Source organism: Amphiura filiformis, chromosome 13 (assembly GCF_039555335.1).
Source record: "Amphiura filiformis chromosome 13, Afil_fr2py, whole genome shotgun sequence".
NCBI lineage: Eukaryota > Metazoa > Echinodermata > Ophiuroidea > Amphilepidida > Amphiuridae > Amphiura > Amphiura filiformis.
Genome location: NC_092640.1, coordinates 44,355,539 through 44,373,719, shown reverse-complemented (window position 1 = coordinate 44,373,719; position 18,181 = coordinate 44,355,539). Strand labels below are relative to the sequence as shown.

Sequence of the window (18,181 nt, the reverse complement as noted above, 5' to 3'; positions counted from 1 at the left end):
AGAGAGAGGAGAGAGGGGGGGGGGGAGAGGGGGGAATGGGAAGAGGAGAGGAGGGAGATGAGCAAGGCATTACAATTATCATAGGCTATATATTACCCCGCCCACACAAATTTATCTCACCCCTAGGCCTATACCCGGTATTGACGGGCAACGTACGTAAATGTGTCAATACATGTTAACACCCCCACATCATTACACCTTTACCCTGGCAACCTACATACGTAAAGGTTTTAATTGTTAATTGACATGGATATAGGGCCTTATGATGTTAAAACCAACACCTCTCCACATCACACCCCACACCCTACCCCGGACCCTACTCCGCAACATACGTAAAGGTTTTAATTGTGCAAATTGAGTTCGGGCCCTTTTTCTGTTTGAAGCAATGATTTAAATAGTGTAAAAATGATGCACCAAATGGCCTCAATCGGACCTCCATTTTGCAAATTTTTCGAACTTCTGCAGGAGGCAAAACTCTTGTTCACGAAAGGCTTCATGTACCGTTATTTCACCAATTTTCGGCTTTTTCAAACTAAAATTTTACATTGCTAATCATGCTAATAGTCCAATAATGATCCAACAAATCGCTTCAATTAGGTCTTCATTTTGCAAAAGTTTCTTGATTCTTAGGGGGGCATATTCCCCCTCAGACACCCCCTGCGTAGTGGATAAACAAGCAGCCATTTTTGATTCTGCTTTCGACATTTACCAATTTGTGTTTAACACAATTTATAGGCCTACAACTGAAAAGAAAACTTGTTCACAAAAGGCTTCATGGACCGTCATTTCACAAATGTTCGGCTTTTTCAATTTAAAATTTTACGCACTAATAGTGCCAAAATTGTCTACCAAATCGCTTCAATTAGGTCTTCATTTTCCAAAAGTTTCTTAATTCTGAGGGGGGCACATCCCCCCTCAGACACCCCCCTGCACAGTGGATAAACAAGCAGCCATTTTTGATTCTCGGTGCTTTCGATATTTACCAATTTGTGTTTAACACAATTTATAGGCCTACAACTGAAGAAAAAACTTGTTCACGAATGACGAAAGGCTTCATGGACCGTCATTTCACTAATTTTTGGCTTTTTCAATTTAAAATTTTACACACTAATAGTGCCAAAATTGTCCACCAAATCGCTTCAATTAGGTCTTCATTTTCCAAAAGTTTCTAATTCTGAGGGGGGCACATCCCCTCAGACTCCCCCCTGCGACGCGCAGGCGCGACCAGATGACCGCTACACGGCCATTTCTTTATTTTAGTATTTTTATCATCACACCCCCCTTGAAAAAGTCCTGCGTACGCGCATGATCCACACCACTTATAAGAAACTGAAACCAAAACCGAAACTGACTGACACAAATGTTCGGTTTTAAACAAAAGGTAGAAACAATGAGTTCGATATCTTATGATTCAAGTGGTTAGGCAGGACAAAAGGAAACCACGTGACCAAAATCAAAACCAAAACTAAAACTATATATTTGAAATGAGGCAATGGCATTATTGATTTATTTAGTTAATTTTTGAAGCATATTTTTGTTTTTTTTATTTCAGGTGCCGCTGCTCTCCTCCTTGAACGTGGTGTCACTGCTGCTAACGTAAAAAAGTACAATTATAAGTGAGGGTACCCAAGGTGTGGTTAGCAACCAAGGATCTGGAAGTCCTAACCTTCTCCTCTATGTAGGAGAACAGTCACAGTGAGATTGATCATGCATATACCATTCGCGGTAAGTTGCAAACCCAGGGGGGGCACTCAGATATAAAACACGGATTAAGGGGTGTTTTGAAAAGAAAAACAAGGATCCGCACGGATACCCCGGGGTTGCAAATCTTGTTTATTTTTCGACATAGAATATTTGTTCAACAAGTACTCATTATTCAATCTATTTCAATTCATTTTTATCTTCTAACGAATGTGTGGTGATGGAAAATAAAATACCTTTTATGTCGAACGTTTGGTGGAAATATATTATTGATTTTATGTCATCAAACATTCATTAGAAGTTCAATATGGGGGTGTGGGGGGTGTGGAGGGTTTTAACTTCTTTTTTGCAGGGCTTAGGGGGTTGAAATTTTCTTTTTTGGGTTGAGTTAAAAGGCAGCTCATTTTGTGGTTAACCCCCCTCCCACCCACCTGCAAAGACCATCTGAATATCCAAATTCTTATGTCTTTCATTTCAGCAATTGGATTATAAACATTCGCCATCCTGACAATTTGCTTTTTAACAATCATATCACCCCTAAAACCGATAGTTTCAAATATACCATCAGTGTCAATTTTCCCTGTCTTTGGAATGCACTTCCAGTGTCCATCAGGGATCACTTTATTTTGCATGAAAATATGAGGCCATTCAAAAGCCACCTTAAAACACATTTTATTGAAATGACTATGCAAGAGCTGGAGCTGGACTCCTAAATTTTATGTTATTGTTGATGAAATTTGTGCAATGTATAATATGTTTTAAAATTATTCTAAATGTGCAATATTTAATATTTATGCTTTGAGTTCACTTGTCTCGGTGGGTTGGAGGGGTCACACCCCTCGGGTGATAGTGTTCACGCTCCTGGCTCCTCCTGGCTAGCCTACCGGGACAATATTTTATAATTTTTATTTTATGACAGGCTCTGTATGTGTATTTTTGATGTATTTTAGCCAGTTATGTAAATAAATAAATTATCTACATAAAAGGCAGCTCAAGAAAACAGTTCTAGGAAATTATAACATGGTTCTGTACAGAATAATAATAATAATAAATAAAGAAACATTTATGAAGCACTTAAAACAGAAGTCGCTAAGCGCTTTACAAAGCATGCCCTAATTATAAAATTATACAACAAATTACAAGTACATCATGCAAACATGATGTACTTGTGTGTTATGGCCTTTGCAGGACCTTTTTAGTTCTTCACAAAACCATTTAGGTTCTACATACATGACAGCTTTAGAACCTCTTTATATTCTACTCTACTATTCTAAAAATTGTGTGTAAATTCCTGTAAACTGTGCCGCCTATGACTTCCACACCTGCACTCCAATAAAGTTCTCTTTAATATCAAGGACATCAATTAATAAAAATTACTAGTTTTAGTAGAAAATTGAAAAATGCCAAAAAAGTTTATTTTATGGTGACCTTTAATTTCATGAGGTAATATTTCAAAGTTAGCCTGATCTGCTCATATTCATGTTGCTATTTCATGTTTTTTTTTTCTCTTTTCAGAAACACACTGCACGGACAGCACACATCTTGCTTGACTCACATGTATAGTTCAAAATTCATAATAATGTAATTTTACTGGATTTGAGTTATAAAACAGAATATTCAATAATTCATTGTGTTTATGACATCACTTCGACCATTTTGGTAATTCCCAGAATCACTGTAAAAATAAACAAACAAAAACAAAAAACATATGTCATCATTTTGTCAGCAGTACTTGACCAGTAAAAAATGCACATTGACAATGAAGTATTCTCGTTTCTTTACAAAGGATTTTACAGAATTTTTTAAATGGTCAATTAGAATCTTGCAACACTTCAGGCAGGAGGTCACTCGGTTATAAACATCCTACCAATGATTGTTAATCAAACCTCACAACAGACTCTACATGGCATAAGGGGCTGTGCAATAATTATGAGCCCTGGGGATAAAATTTTGAAATTGCTTGCCAAAAATTGCCCTCCCCCTCTCAGCCTGCCAAAAATTGCTTGCCCCCTTCGTGGCATGCCAAAAAATCTTAGGACCCCCCTAATTTTACCCTCCACCAGCACATTTGTCACCCTCTATGTTGTTACTTTTGTTGTGTAACCATAAATGTAAACCCAATTAAAGCCAAAACAGACCCTTAAATAATGCCACTAGTCGTGTTCACATTTTGAGTTGCACCCGGCGTAAACTTACGCTAACATTGATCAAAATTCCACAAATATTTTCCCTACTCCTATCGCGTGTCCAGTGACTGTGTCCACACCCAGCCTACTCCTAGCACTACGCCAATTAGTTCCACCAAGCATTCACTTCTGGTTGGCGTAAACATTGGCTACACACTTAAAACTACGGGGTCAAAAAATGACCCAAACGGGGTCATTTTTGACCCCAGCATAGTTATCAACTAAACACCATACCACTAACGGGTCATTTTGACCCCATTGGTCGGGTCATTGCAATGACTACGTATTTGGGTCAAATAGTAACCCCATTGGGGTCAAAATATTACCACATTTCGGGGTCAAATGAAATGACCCCTTCAAAAGGGTTGCCTTATTGGGTTACTTAATGACCTCATTTCGGGGTCAAATGAAATGACCCATTTGAAAGGGTTGTTTTATAGGGTTACTCAATAACCACATTTAGGGGTTGTTTGGATTTTGTTATTAGGCCTATGGTCATGCTGGTCCCACCAGGACATAAGTGTGTTTCTGCACAGAGAAAGCATTACATAAACAGCAAACTGCAAAATGCATCTGTGTATCACACTCACACACAGTCAGTCATCGCCTATGACAGTTCACGTATTATAAGATTACATGATATAAGCTTATAACAACTGCAGCCAAGACACCAGCCACGACAGCATGAAATTGAATGAATCTGCGTGCATAGACAAGGGTCTATGCATCCTTGCAGTCTCACTTTTCAACTAACTTTTCATATTCCATCATGCAGACAAGCACACACGACAATCCGCTGAGCTGCACAATCAGAACAAATATGGCGCTGATGTGACCACGTGAGCCGATGCACACCGTGTGTGCAAATAGTTCCGAAATGCAACTCATTATAAAGTTGACAAATTGGGTAACTTCGGTCAAAAAATTAGTTTTATTTATTAATCAACAAACATTAATTGCAGCTCATGTTTAAACTCATTTATGAATTGAGATTTTCAAAGCGGAAGATTGAAACTGATATCAATGCGCGACGGTATCGGCAAAATGACCACTAAGTTTTTTTGACCACGCTCGTCGTGGCTAAAATGACCTCGTGAATGTGGTCAAATTAAAACAGTACAACCCCCTTGAAGGGTCAAAACAACCCCAAACGTGGTCAATTCAAAATGACCACGGAAAATATAACCCCGTAGTTTTTAGTGTGTACCACTTCCGGTGTTTCTGTGACCTTTATCACTGTGCGATATGTAATTTTTTAGTTCCGACTAACAAAATGTCATACTTGCACCGGGTGCCAGGAGTAGCAGCATTCACATTGCAAATTACGCCTGGCGGAGGTTACACCCAGCTCGCTACTTACACCCAGCTCGATTTACTCCTGACAAAAATCAGGAGTAAATCGTCGGACGTACAGTGGAACTTACGCTGACCATCGTTCACACTGCACCTACTCCTGGAAGCGCCTACCACTACTCCTAGCAACTTACGCCGATCAAGTTCCGCCGGGCGTACGTCCGACAATGTGAACACGACTATAGTTGTAAGCTGAAAATTCGACCCTTTTACACTGTTTGATTAAACAAGCATGTGTAGAACTTTTATATTCCAGTGACCCCCTGGGTAATTAGGCTTAACCAAAATGATGTTTATCCACCAATCCGATATCTGATATTGATTTTATAATATCTTCTGATATCCAATCCAATCCCATATTGTATTGTGTCTAAATTGCAGTGAAAATTTTTGTTTAAAATGCAGTTTTCCTTCATGATGAATGTCTATCAAACCCTGGGGGAAATGTCAACCATGGTAACATGGTTAACCATGGTTGACCATATATAGTTAAACAATGATCAATCATAGCTAACCATGGTTAACAGTGGTATAACCATGTATAGTTGACCATGGTTGATCACACCTATCACACCATGGTCAACAATGCTTAATCAAGGGTGACCGTGGTTAAGTTTGAAGACAATCCATATCCTAAACTGATAGGGTTACCCCCCTTTAAGCAGGGTTGACATTTTTTCATTACAAATTCAATATATATATATATATATATATATAATAAAACAATTTTGGCTAAATAATATTCAGCATTTAGTAACTAGTCTGATCGTCAGTCTGACGATCGCCGTGAGGCGTGAAACTACTAGTTACTAAATGCTGAATATTATTTAGCCAAAATTGTTTTATTAAATTAGCTCTACCTTGTTAAAAATTGGTATTGAGCACTGTGAAACGACTATCGAGTGACTATTTATGTTATATATATATATATATATTAATTTGTAATAAATTTAACATTCTAGATATGTTTTGGTGATGTTTTGGGCGAATAAAAGAAATAAAATGAGAAAATAGTGTTTCGTACATTGTCTGTGTCTGTTTTGTTTGTTCTTTGTACACATATACATTGGCATTGTCAAAATATAACTTTTAATTTAAAAAAAAAAAAAAAGGTTTGTCTCAAAGCTTGTGTGCGCATTTGTAAAAAATACAGAATTATTGTTTTTATTTTTAAAAAAATAGAAAATTTTAGTTTTTCCAGAAACATTCGGTGAAAATCAGACTTTTTTTCTCAAAATACCATAAAAATACCAAGCCGGGAATAATAAAAGAAAATTGCATATCGCATTTGTTTTCAAACCACTTGTGAGCTTTGAGACAAACCTTTTTTTTTTTTGCCTAACAAGTTCAATCAGCAGGCCCAGGGGGTACTCAGTAGAAATGACCATACTGGGATGTGTTGCAAACATTTTTGGCCTTTTGGTGTATTCTAGGCCAATTTTGGGGTTTTATTTTGAGCGGACACTAATGATTTGTCAGCATAACCAAGCGTGCTATCTTCATCAGTAGATAGCATGTGGTACAAAGTGTGCTATCTTCAGCATATATTATGGGGAACCAAGTTTGCTATCTTCAGTAGATATCACATGGAACTAAGTATGCTATCTTCAGTAAATAGCACATATATAGTACTAAGTGTGCTATCTTCAGTAGATAACAAAAGCCATGTATTTAAGACACAATAGGCATTTTACATGTATCTGTAATTTATATACTGCCAGTATATAAATTAGCTACATGTGTTTGAACAGGGCTCAACTTCGTCAATACTGTTGTTTTCTTTGTTGTTTTTCCCAATTTTTTTTACACTGTGCTGGGATCACAGAATGTGTCTTCAAGTTTGCTGTCTTCAGTAGATAGCACATGGTTGAAGTGTTTTAATTTTTCCTGTTTCTTCTTTGGCTATTCCAGTTGAAATCCATACACCCCTTATGAAAGACATGACCTTAATCGTCACACATAAGGTGTGTAGATTTCAAATGGAGTCACCCATTCAGGTAAATTCATTTGAAATTCACACTTCACACGTAAAACTACGTCATTGGGGGTCATTTTGACCCCATTGATCAGGGTCATTGCAACCCGTACGTATTTGGGTCAAATAGTAACCCCATTGGGGTCAAAATATTACCACATTTCGGGGTCAAATGAAAAAAAGGTTGCCTTATTTGGGTTATTCAATATTGACCCCATTGGCTGTGGTCATTTCAATGACCACATATTTTGGTCAAAATGTAACCCAATTGGGGTCACAATATAACAACATTTCGGGGTCAAATGAAATGACCCATTTGAAAGGATTGTTTATAATAGGGTTACTCAATAACCACATTTAGGGGTTGTTTGGATTTTTTTAGTATGATGTGATGGATGGTATTGATATTGCTGGTCCCACCAGGACATAAGTGTGTCTCTGCACACTAGCATTACATAAGCAGCAAATTTATACATAATGCATCTGTGTATCACACTGACATGCCTCATGACAGTTCACGCATTATAAGCTTACATGATATCATTGACATGTAAGCTTATAACAACTGCTGACAAGACATCCGGCCACGACAGCATGAAATTGTCTGAATCTGCGTTCATAGACATGGGTCTATGCATCCTTGCAGTCCCACTTTCCCAAGTAACTTTTCATATGTCATCATGCAGACACACGACAATCCGATCAGGCTGCACAATCAGAACAAATATGGCGCTGATGTGACGCGGGAAGCCGATGCACACCGTACGTGCAAATAGTTCCGGAATGCAAGTCATTTTAAAGTTGTAAAATTGGGCAACGTCGGTCAAAAAATCAGCTATATTTAATAATCAAAAAACATTAATTGCAGCTCATGTTTAAACTCATTTATGAATTGAGATTTTCAAAGCTGAACATTGAAACTGATATCAATGCGCGACAGTATCGGCAAAATGACCCGAAGTTTTTGACCACGTTAAATGCGTGGTTAAAATGACCTCGTGAATGTGGTCAAATTAAAACAGTACAACCCCCTTACGGGGTCAAACAACCCCAAACGTGGTCAATTCAAAATGACCACGGAAAATATAACCCCGTAGTTTTTAGTGTGTACACATGTGGAAGATTAAGGGTACTTATTCCATAGGGGTGTATGGATTTAACTGGCATAGCACATTTTCTCTGTCAGAGGCCTTATCAGTAACAACAAAACGCACAATTATTTTGCCTGTTACAAGTTGAACATAATATAGTGGAATTACACACCTTACAATTAGGCTAATAACATTAAAGAAACACAACACTAATATTGCATTCAATAGATTAAAGAAAATATCACACTCAAATATTTTAAAAAGTATACACAGAATATGTATCAGTGTAATGAGGCTGCCAGTAAGCTTAAGTGTGTACCAGGGACAAATGATTTGTGCAGAAAAAATTGTGGACTCCACAGAAAATTTAGTAGATTGTGTATAAATATGCAGATCTTTTTCAGATATTGCATGGAATTGAACAGGTTTGCTTGTAAATTGTGAGGGTTTATGCAGATCTCTTTACAGATTGCATCATTTTAAAAATGTATTATATAACATATTGCAGAAGCCATTTAATCACTGGTATTTTGTTTGTTTGTTTGTTTGTTTTCCCAGGTTGGTCCATGAGGGACACATGCTAATCCATGGGAAATCCATGGACCGTTCCAAGCTCATACAATAAAAATGCACAGGCCTTGATAGGCAGTGTAGGCTAATAAGATGCATGCTGGTCCAGGAAATGGAAGAATTTAGCAAGGAAAAGGAGAGAAGGCCACTCCCAAACACAATTGTACAATTTTACTCTTAGCCCTTACTTCGTGAGAAATTCCAATCTCAAGGCCTGACGCAAAGGCTTATTCATGACATTTTCACAAAATAATATGGCATTCAAATATTGTTTGACTGCGATGTTATTGTAGATTTATGATAAATTCTATCAGATTGTAGTGTGATTATAACACATTGTGTTTTCTATCTCACATTGAGGCACATTATCCGGACATTCTGATTTGAAATTTTGAGTTACATTGCTACAGCGATTGGGATTCTAGAAACAACAAATGTGTATCCTGGAGGCCCATAGAACAGTACAATGCTTCTAGGGTAGTTATCACCTAACTACCATGTTTTTGATCATACCACCTAAACAAACATATGGCAGGCCTAATAATTATTTCACCATGGGATTTAGAGAAAAATATGAGCTTTGACTGATACCCAAATCTGCATTTTGATTGGGGGGTTAAGTGTGGGGGGGGGGGGGGTGTGAGGATATCAATCTGGTCAAGCACCAAGTGTTTTCTAATGAATCTTGTGGAATCACAATTTTGTGGACATGCACGAAAAAGTAACATTTCACACAGTTGTTGAAAATGTGCAGAAATAATACGTCCCTGGTGGTGGATTAACACACAAGTGAGGGATTTATGAAGAGATTTACTGGTTTAATTATTCATATTTTATATTTGAAATTTGACCCAATTTTTGACAAATTAAAAATGTCAGGAGTCACAGAGATTTGATTGAACAAAATGATGCAGTAGATTTGAAAAGAGTAGTCAAAAAATTAAAATAAAACATTTAATATTCTACTGTAACTTTTTAAAGAGTAAGACAACCTTTTAGCACTTTATTAGCTTGGATATTGTGAAAATGTGATATAGCCTATATTATATGTGATGTGATCTGCACCATGGATGCCAAAAGAGGCTTTTTGACAATTGGGTTACTATAATTACTACCTTACCATGCTTACACAAACATTATCCTATCGTATATGGTACTGAAAACACCAAAGGTCTAGCTTACTTACTTACTTTACTTTGCATACTAACATACTTGGTCCTAAAGTTATGAAGTTTTGTGATGCCTATTTTTTAGTATATGTTTTGCTTTTTTACTCCATATTTTTGTCTTTATTTGGGGGGGCTGGCCAACATTAACATGATCAATGTGCACCCCCTGGCCTGCATGGCTACTTGTTTCGTAGCTGATAAAGAATTCAGATGCAAACAATGATAATCCATTGCTTAATTCCTTTTGTTGGTTTTTATTTATATATTGATAATTTTATATGAACAAATATAATAATAACAGGTTTCGCAAAAAATATACAATAGTTTATTCATTAAAATCGAATATCCATTAAAAAATGCCAAGCAAATATTTAAACAAAGATAAATTAATGGCAGTATTTATTACAGACTAACATTAGGCCAAATGAAAAAATAAACATGTTTCACGTCCCCTCCCGCTTCCTTTTTTGAGGTTTCTTCAATTATCTTTTTATTTTTTGAAATTCAGTTATAACTTTTCAAAAAAATATGTCTAGGAAGTAGAGATGCTTTCTATAGCCTTGCTAATATACAAGAAACACTTTTGGAAGGTTTGTGATAATTAGAGGGGGGCTGCCTCTCAGAACAACAAATAAAAAGAGGCCTCCTCCTTTTTTCCAGGCATTATTGTATATATGCTAAAAGAGCTCTACTTATGGGTATTTACACTGATTTTGCAATAAAAAAATAGAAAATAAAAAGCCCCCTCTTCCTCCTTTTTTTTTCAAAAACCCGGATGTGAAACATGTTTTTTTATTTTACTTGGCCTGAAGCATCCTGTGAAGACATTCACATAATTGAATTGTGAACTCATCATTGTATCAGGGGTGGAAATTGCCGGACATTTCGAGCGGACATGTCATCCACAACATTGTAACCTCAAATTGACAGGTTAGCTTGAATCCTCAGAATATCCTACTGAAGATCCAGTGGCCCTGATAGTAGTGCAATTTGAGTTCACATGCATACTGGTCTATCCAAGCTTCACCCCGTCTGGGGGTCAGGCCATATTGTAAAACCTCTGATCGCCCGTACCTCCTTTCCCTCCCCCGTTCCCTCTTCTTCTCCTTTCCATTTTCCATCCCCGTTCTCCTCTCTTCTTTTCTTCTTCTGCCTTCTGCTTATTTCCTCTTTCTCATTTTATTTTCAGTCTGGAGCCCGTATTTTTCAAATCTGAACAGCACTTGCCTTTCCAAAACTTATTTAGAATAAAAATCTGACTGTCCAAATGCTATTTCTATAACAATTACATGTTGTGTGAAGAAAATGGAAAAAAAGGTTAATTTGTCATTCATGGTAAAGGTTTCATAAACATAGGATTACACTTACCTTCACTGCTACCCACACCAAGCACATGCAATGGCTGATCATCAAGTTTATCACCAAACTTTTCAGATAAAACCTTCACTACTTTCGATTCAAATTCTTGCTCTGTCCATTTTGCAAGCTCCGAATGGCGGTTTGTGTGTTGTAAATATGTATTGTAAGCCATCCAGTAATGGTCATGGCTGATGTATGTTGGTTGAGAGAGTGTTTCTTTTTGAGAAATTGGTGATGCCATGTTGAAGTTCTCACACATAGGCCTATGTGTAGGCCTGATTCAGGTTATTTGTGTTGGATTTTGGCTTCAAATCAGTAGTCTTGATTGAAGACTTCAGTAGTCTTGATTGAAGACTTCAGTAGTCTAGATTAAAGACTTCAGTAGTCTTGATTGAAGACTTATGTTTTTTATCCTTTATACAGTGAGGCTAATTAATTGGGCGACGTTTAGTTTTTAATGTTAAGGTTTTGGAATTCCTCTTTTGTGTATTAATCATAATGAAAAGATAATAAATGTGCAGGTTTGTAAAGATATTATGTATATTCACCAGATGGAGCATTAAACCATAATGTACAAATTCCATAAAATTTTAATTTTTTTATTCTTTACCAAAAATGCTGAAATAATTTTAACAATAATAACATGGAGTCTGTGGGAGATTTCAAGTCATATGATTTTATATCTACAAACACAACATATGTGGCTGATTCTATTTATGTGTAAATAGGCCCGAAAATCTGTTCGGAAAAAAAACACACCTAATTTCATATTATAAAATTGTAGCCTACATTTATTACTTTATAATTTCATATTATAAAATCGTATATTATGGCTTTCTAATTTCATATTATAAAATCGTACATTATGGCTTTCTAATTTCATATTATAAAATCGTACATTATGGCTTTCTAATTTCATATTATAAAATCGTACATTATGGCTTTCAAGCCATAATCCAAATTATTTAATGACTGCTGGTCAGTTCAATTTACCCAATAAACAACACTACTTAACTCTCTCCACACAGGTGTCGACTGCAGACAAGTTTCAATTTTTTTTAATTCAAAAAGTTCAGAATTGTACATTTTTATGACCATATTTGTAATCAGCATGAAAAATACATTGAAATGACAATTATAGTACTGCGTCAGTGGTTTTTGGCGTCAGTGATATTTTGACAAAATAACTAGGAATTTTTTGTGTTGAAGCCTATAGCACAAAAAGTGTTTTAAACATTGTCTTTTCACTCTATAATGATTATGACTAAGTTTGTTATCTTCAGTAGGTATAGTTACTTCTGCTTTGCTATCTCCAAATCTCTAATAGATAAACATGTTCAGGGGCGGATTTAGGGGCGAGCATGCGCGCCTCTATTTTTTGACTAGCTAAGGGCGCCGTAACTTAAAAATACAAAAATTGTAAGAAATTTAAAAAAAAGGAACAAATTCGGCCATGAACAGCAAACAATGGGCCAAAACCGTTGAGTTTTCGAGGGGGTAACCCCCTTTAACACATTTTTTTCGTCGTCGACCAAAAGGCGCCCCCTTTATCAAAAATTCCTGGATCCGACCCTGATGTTTCTAAGTTTACTATCTTCAGAATAGCACATGGTACCAAGTTTGCTATCTGCTACACATACCAAGTTGCCTTCAGTAGATAGCAATAGTTTAGTTGGATGGAGGGCCTAGCATGCACTCTTGGAAATATACTTCTAATCAACATTAAGATCAGAACAAAACATGCGTAGTAAAAGAAAATGTTAACAAATTCAAAAAGTGTCTCTAGGGGTCAAATTTCATATCAGAAAGGTCAAAATGGGGGAGGGGGTGGGGTCAGGTGTGTTTACCGCACAGGGGGCAAAAGCTAAAAGTGCTCCAATTTGATCTCAAATTGTTCGTCATGTTAACACTCAAATAAGGAATAGTTCTTTGATCTAGAAACGTTGATTAGAAGTATATATCGATGAGGGTGCATGCTAGGCCACCTTTCCAACTACACTAGCGTGTCCAGGGGGGCTTTGGGGGCTTCAGCCCCCCGCACGCACGGACCCCGAAAAAAAAAAAGAAGAGGAGAAAGAAAGGAAGAAAGAAAAGGAAAGAAAGGAAGAAGTAAAGGAAAAGGAAACCAAGAAAGCCAGTGATAGCCAACGATATTTGAGCCCCCCCCCCCCGCTTAATGGATTTAGATTACCCGGTAAGCCGCCACAGGCCTATGATACGTCAGAATAGACGTAGGTAATCCAGGGGAATGGAGGAGATAAGACTGGTATAGAACTACCTATATTGGTATCGTCTTATCGCCTTTTCTAGAAATTTGCGCTTATAAAAGTATTTACCAATATTGCATGATTCCAGTTATACAAATATTTTAGCTTCTCAGAGGACACATCCCCCTCAGACACCCCTGGCCATTGAACATAAATAATCAAATTTCTATTCTAGACCCTTAACATGCTTAAAGAAAGTGTAATAAAATGATGCACCAAATGGCTTCAATTGCACCTTCATTTTGCAATTTTTTTCCAACTCCCCTGTGTTAATAGTACACAGTGTGTATGGATAAACAAATTCCCCTTTTCGCTTCACCCAACACTAAAATCAATAATTTATACAGCAATAGTGTAAATTTGTCCACGAATGGCTTCAATTTGGGCCTTCATTTAACCCATTTTCAGATTTTTTCAAACTAAAATTTTACACAATAATAGTGCCAGAATGGTCCACCAAATGGCTTCAATTAGGCCTTCATTTTACAAAATTTTCTAACGTCTGGTATAATTTATACAGTTAATAATACTAGTGAGAACTTGTCCACGAATGGCTTTTTAATAGCTTCTTTTCACCAATTTTCGGCTTTTTCAAACTCAAATTGTGCACAATAATAATACCAAAATAGTCCACCAAATGGTTTCAATTGGTCCTTCATTTTTCAAAAGTTTCTCACTTATGAGGGGGGCACATCCCCCCTCAGACACCCCCTACGTCGCTCAATATACTTAGTGGCCCAAACGATTTAGATTAAGCCCCCCGCAGTAACAAATCCTGCACACGCCCATGAACTAAACTATAATGCTAACAAGTTTGCTATCTTCAGTAGCTATAGCACATGCTACTAAGTTTGCCATCAAGCGTCGTAATATAAAGTATCTCAGGAGCTCAGTCCCCCCAAAAAAAACACATTATAAAATTACTAATATATTTCCATTTATGTTTAATATTTCTGATTATTAAAAGAGATAAAATAGCAATACTTTATGAATATTGAACTTTTATTTCCAAAATTAAACTGATGCTATATTAAATTATTATAGATGAATCCAATGAGCCAAGTCATGGTCAGGGTTTGGTCGGCCATTTTTGGGTCCCCGCAGCACCCAACTGGTATTGTGACTGCCCAATTGGGTGGATTAAATCGATGTTAGATTCTATTGTGTTGTAAACTGTCATCATTCTTTTGTCTATGTGTAACACGGGTGATAGAATGCAGTTTAAAATCCCCTCCAAGGCCACATCATTTCATATTTTACATGTTTTAGGTGAGATGGAACCGACGGGGACCCAGCTATAGCTGCCATTGAGGTGTAGGAATGCGTGAAATTGGATTCGTCTATAGAGACAGGTGTTTTTAACTTGTCATAAACGTGTTTTGCTAGCCGTCTAGCGCGTATTATTTTGCACATGGTCCAATGCACATGCTTGACGTCGCGCACATATACGCGATGGTTAATTTGTAAAAGGAAATCTGAATAATAGTTTATGTACTGCTGTATTATGAACATCGCATACGCGTTTAAGTAATGTTTCCATTGTAATAATAAACCATCTTGTTTAGCCAGTTTATTCAAATTCTCAGATTTTGACAAAACTACACCACCTAAAACCTTGATTTTTGCAGAGTATCTTAGTTTACTAGTACATTAAAATTGTTTGAAAAACAATTTTAAATTCATTCTAATGTATCATTCATTGTACAGCTGTTGATTTATTATAATATTGACATATTTCTTTTCTTTTTGCATAATTTCTTTCTGCCTAACCTTCACAATGGATCATGATTGATATTATTAGGTAAGTGTATTTGTATAAGATAATGCCACACAAAATGAAAGTCCTCAATTATTTTTATAGCATGTGAAATCCATACACCTCTTAGGGGGATGTCATTTTCTTCAGAAGGGGTGGGTCATGAATATGTCTGTGACCGGCGCGGAGTAAATTTGTATAGGTTAGGCTATAGCATGTGAAATCCATACACCTCTTAGGGGGATGTCATTTTCTTCAGAAGGGGTGGGTCATGAATATGTCCATGACCGGTGCGGAGTAAATTTTTATGACCCCCCTATCGCGGGCTAAATTTTTTTACGACCCCCTATCTCAGGTCGAAAATTTGTATGACCCCCTCCGTTCCGCCTACACAGACTGACGACAAATTATTCATTGCCAGAACTAAGGCGAAGGGGGCAAAAACTTCAATGTGAAGAAAGTGTGCAGAGCCCATTAAAATATTGATCATAATAGTAAAGTAGGCGCGCGGAGCATGCAAAAATGGTGAATCGTATAAATAAAGATCGTGCATACATTTTGATCTTAAGTTAAAAGAATGTGCAAAAATTTTGGGTCACCAGCCCTTAATAATTCTATAATCCCCTAATTTTGGTGTAAAAATTTATAACCCCCCTATTTTTGGTCTCAAATTCTATGACCCCCCAGTATATTCATGACCCACCCCTGAAGAAAATGACAGTCCCCATAGAAGACACAACCGTAATATTTATTTCAAACTGGGTGTGAATTTCAAATGGGGATACCTAAATGAGTGACTCCATTTAAAATCTCCACTGTGTGGGAGATTAATGTCATGTCTTTCATAGGTGGTGTATGGATTTCAACTGAAATAACACAAAGGCCATACATTTTCGGGACATGCACTAGTCTACTTGCACTAGTCTACCTAGAAAATACAGGGTATCCCAGAAAGAATTGTATTGTCGGAAGCTATTTTTTGAGTATTTTAAAGCTTAAACCAAACTTAACCAAATAACTGATGTGATTAAGGAATAGACCAGCTATCACATACTTTTTGAATTTTTGTAATTGACTGCTTCATTTTTGAAATAAAAGAATTTTGTGACAAAACTACCTCATTTTCAAACCATTCCAGATGAGTCAAATATGTATCAATGACAATACCCGGTATCATTCACAGTGATTAGGCCCTTTACAATTCTTAGTTTCCTGTTTACCGCGCGCGTCCAAAGTCGAGAATTGCTAAATATTTAATTATTTTATCTTTATTTTGGGTTTTCTCTATTAAAATAACTTTTAATGACTGCCATTTGATACTTTCTGACTTTGCTTATCAACTATAATAATGAATAAACAAAAAACATAACTGTACCATTACTTATGTATAAAATCAAACATAGTTGTTAAATAATTAAATGCATGTTCCTAGTCAAAACAGGTTGATGTAGGATGCGACCACTTGTTTTAAAATAAAGAAAATAATAGATAATTTAATAATTAAAAGTCGCCTCATCCCTTGTTTTCAACCATGAAACAGGGAACTAAGCATCAGTTGTGAAGGGCCTTAGCACTCCGATCACAGATCATCGATTGGTATTTGAATCCGTTGAAAGGTTTGAAAAGGGAGTTTCATAAAATTATTATATTAATTTCAAGAATGGTGTGGTCAATTGTCAAAATTAAAAAAGTATGTGATAGCTGATTTATTCTTCAACCATATTAGTTACTTAGTTATGGTTTTGCTATTAAAATACCGCAAAAAATTAGTTTCTGATGATACAGTTCTTTTAGGGACACCCTGTATATTGTAGATGACACCATCAATATACCATTTTTGGCCCCCACAGTGGGGCTTATGTTTAAAAAAAGTTAATGGAAAATGTTACCTAGAATGGGTAACATAATAATGTTTTGCAGATTTCCTTTTACAAATTAAGCATAATACTAATTGTCCAGCACATTATTATTTTGCACAAGGTCCTATGCACATGCTTGACATCGCACACATATACGACCCTTACGAGGGGGTTAACCGGGGGGGTTAACGCTCAAAGGACCTTGCAAAATATTACATCAGTATTTTAAAAATAGGACTGGCACAGTCTATTAACACACATTAAAGCAAAAACATTGATGTGAATTATCATGCAGAAATCACAATTTGTTTGTTGATCCTGTATATGTATGTGTCATGTGCGAGTCCAAGAATATACTATGTGCAATGGCTGCCTCATTAAATTATATATTTTTAAATTGCATTTGCAGAGTGCTAAACCTTGACAAAAATGTTAATCCCATTAGGCATCAAGTTTAGAGATTGTTCCTCAGTTGCTCCTGGAAGCATCGTAGGTCCCAATACCAGGGCCGGATTTACCATTGGGCCAGATGAGCCTAGGCAGGGCTCCCAAAATTTGGGACCCCAAAAATTGCCCTGTGTATGTTCCCTTTTATCCTGAGAATATCATAATTTTGACCAAAATATGGTAAAATTACAATTTTTTGTGTGTTATGCGTGCACTGGCCCTTTACATAGAAAAGCCACCTTAATTTTGGGCTAAAATCTAAATTGTAATGCTTCTGCTGTCACTGTCGATCTTGTAGTAAGCTGGGATAGTAGGCCCATGTTGAAACCAAATCTTGGCCATTTGAGTGCACATGCCTTCCTCACGGTGAGTTTGGGGCCTCCAAATTTTGGCCTGTCTCAGGGGCCCCCCAGACCGGTAAATCCAGCCCTGTTTGCAGAAGGCAGCT

The 18,181-nt window shown here is 36.7% G+C and overlaps 1 pseudogene; it reads left to right on the top strand.

Annotated features, from left to right (window-relative positions):
- Window positions 1–3,516, top strand: part of LOC140168399 (aqualysin-1-like) — a 31,466-nt pseudogene extending 27,950 nt beyond the window's left edge.
- Window positions 3,517–18,181: the final 14,665 nt, after the last annotated feature.